This window comes from Schistocerca cancellata, chromosome 3, assembly GCF_023864275.1.
Source record: "Schistocerca cancellata isolate TAMUIC-IGC-003103 chromosome 3, iqSchCanc2.1, whole genome shotgun sequence".
NCBI classification, from domain to species: domain Eukaryota; kingdom Metazoa; phylum Arthropoda; class Insecta; order Orthoptera; family Acrididae; genus Schistocerca; species Schistocerca cancellata.
This window is the reverse complement of record NC_064628.1, coordinates 792,558,905-792,561,519: the sequence shown is the minus strand read 5'-3', so window position 1 is coordinate 792,561,519 and position 2,615 is coordinate 792,558,905. Positions and strand designations below refer to the sequence as shown.

Genomic DNA, 2,615 nt, shown 5'->3' with positions numbered 1-2,615 from the left:
CCCGCATACGTACGGAAAACTGGTCGCTAAGTAAGCCTTCAGAAAAATGTATGTATTTGCAATATATTATTTTCTTTTTCACTTAAACATATTTGGTGTGATACTTTACAACATGTAGATTCAAAAAGTGTAACTGGTAAGCTTGTATTAAGAAGCTGGTGAAAACTGATTTTTTCTTCGAGTGGCGTGGCTACTTTTCAACCTCCCCTCCCCCACCCTACACCGCTTCCTTATTCCTGAGCGGAGCGGTCGGAGACGCCGCCCAATATCAGCTCTTAAACAAAAGCGTTTGACACCAGCTAGTATAAGTCATTAAAAACCCGAGGAGTGTAAAAAGCGCTGCAGCCACGTTCACATATTGCGTGCAACATAAACTCCGTACAGAATATGAGCAACTTAAGTGTCCTCGCACGGAGAGGTGGCTGCGGTGGCCGAGCGGTTCTAGGCGCTTCAGTCTGGAACCGCGCGACCGCTACGACCGCAGGTTCGAATCCTGCCTCGGGCATGGATGTGTGATGTCCTTAGGTTAGTTAGGTTTAAGTAGTTCTAAGTTCTAGGGGACTGATGATCTCGGATATTAAGTCCCATAGTGCTCAAGCCATTTGAACAATTTTGAACCCTATCGACATATCCCAATTGTCTCCTTTCTGCCCAATTCTGTCACATTCGAAACGTCATCCATGCCTTTGTCATACCCATCGCTGTTTTTCTCTTCCATCTCATCTGCTAAACGTGTCCTGTTTTTTTTTCTTGTTTTGCTCTTGGCCAATCAAATTTTATTCCATATTTGATCCATTCTGTACTGCTATTATACAGAGAGAGCAAAAGAAATTGGTACGCCTGCCTAATATCGTGTAGGGCCCCCGCGAGCACACAGAAGTCCCGCAACACGACGTGGCATGGACCCGACTAATGTCTGAAGTAATGCTGGAGGGAAATGATAACGTGAAGCCTGCAGGGCTGTCCATAAATCCGTAAGAGTACGAGGGAGTGGAGATCTCTTCCATCCGAATAGCACGTTGCAAGGCATCCCAGATATGCTCAATAATGTTCATGTCTGGGGAGTTTGGGGACTGGCGGAAGTGTTTAACGTCAGAAGAGTGTTCCTACCGAGCGAGGTGGTGCAGTGGTTAGCACACTGGACTCGCATTCGGGAGGACGACGGTTCAATCCCGTCTCCGGCCATCCTGATTTAGGTTTTCCGTGATTTCCCTAAAGCGCTTCAGGCAAATGCCGGGATGGTTCCTTTGAAAGGGCACGGCCGATTTCCTTCCCCATCCTTCTCTCACCCGAGCTTGTGCTCCGTCTCTAATGACCTCGTTGTCGACGGGACGTTAAACACTAATCTCCTCCTCCTCCTCAGAAGAGTGTTCCTGGAGCCACTCTGTAGCAATTCTGTACGTGTGGGGGTCGCATTGTCCTGCTGTAATTGTCCAAGCCCATCGGAATGCGCAATGTACATGAATGGATGCAGGTGATCAGAACGGATGCTCATGTACGTGTCACCTGTCAGAGTCGTATCTAGGCATATCAGAGGTCCCATATCACTCCAAATGCACACGCCCCACACCATTACAGAGCCTCCACCAGCTTGAACAGTCTCCCGCTGACATGCAGGGTCTATGGATTCATGAGGTTGTCTTCATACCCGTACACGTCTATCCGCTCGATACAATTTGAAACGAGATTCGTCCGACCAGACAACATGTTTCCAGTCATCAACTTCGGCTTCGAAAGCCTATATCGATGATCCTTGTTGATGGTCCAGCATTGAAATCTGCAGCAATTTGCGGAAGGGTTGAACTTCTGTCACATTGAACGATTCTCTTCAGTCGTCGTTCGTTCCATTATTGTAGGATCTTTTTCGGAGATTTGATTTTTTACCGGATTCCTGATATTCACCGTACAGTCGTGAAATGGTCGTACGGTAAAATCCCCACTTTATCGCTCTGCGCCGACTGTAACACCACGTTCAAACTCACTTAATCGTGATAACCTGCCATTATAGGAGCAGTAACCGATCAAACAACTGCGCCATACACTTGTTGCCTTATATAGACGTTGCTGACCGCAGCGCCGTATTCTGCTTGTTTACATTTATCTGTATTTGAATACGCGTGCCTACAACATTTTATTTGGAGCTTCAGTGTATACTTCTGTTACTCATTACTTGCACCCAACCCAAAATAATTACGAAATTGTTTAATACGTGTTAATTAGAGTGACATTTTTAAAATACCGTTTATTCTTTGTTACTTCTTTTATTATAAATTGCACTGATCGTATGCTATGCATATTGTAATCATACTGTATCTATTAGTACTGCTCATGTACTACAGGTATTCTAATGTTGACTAACCAAGAACGTCTGGTTGGCTGCAATAGAGAGCCCAAACGCGCTAATGTTGCCAGATGAAAGAAATGCACAACTAAATAAACTGAAAGGGGACGTTAGCGTTTAGTTCCTTGCAGAAATCTAGTTCGTTAAAGACGAAGCACTAAGTCGGTCGGTAACCTCTCGCCATTTTTCTGAGTTTATTTCGGGAAACCACAGGACAGTCGGACGGGGATTCGAGCTCATTCCCCTTCCATATGAATCTAATGTCATAACCATA

The 2,615-nt window shown here is 45.4% G+C and overlaps 1 non-coding gene across 1 annotated transcript; it reads left to right on the top strand.

Moving 5' to 3' along the window:
- The first annotated feature begins 1,112 nt into the window (after positions 1-1,112).
- On the top strand, positions 1,113-1,185 carry Trnaa-cgc (transfer RNA alanine (anticodon CGC)). Its single transcript has one exon. It is a non-coding gene; the product is annotated as a tRNA-Ala (tRNA).
- The last annotated feature ends 1,430 nt before the right edge of the window (positions 1,186-2,615 follow it).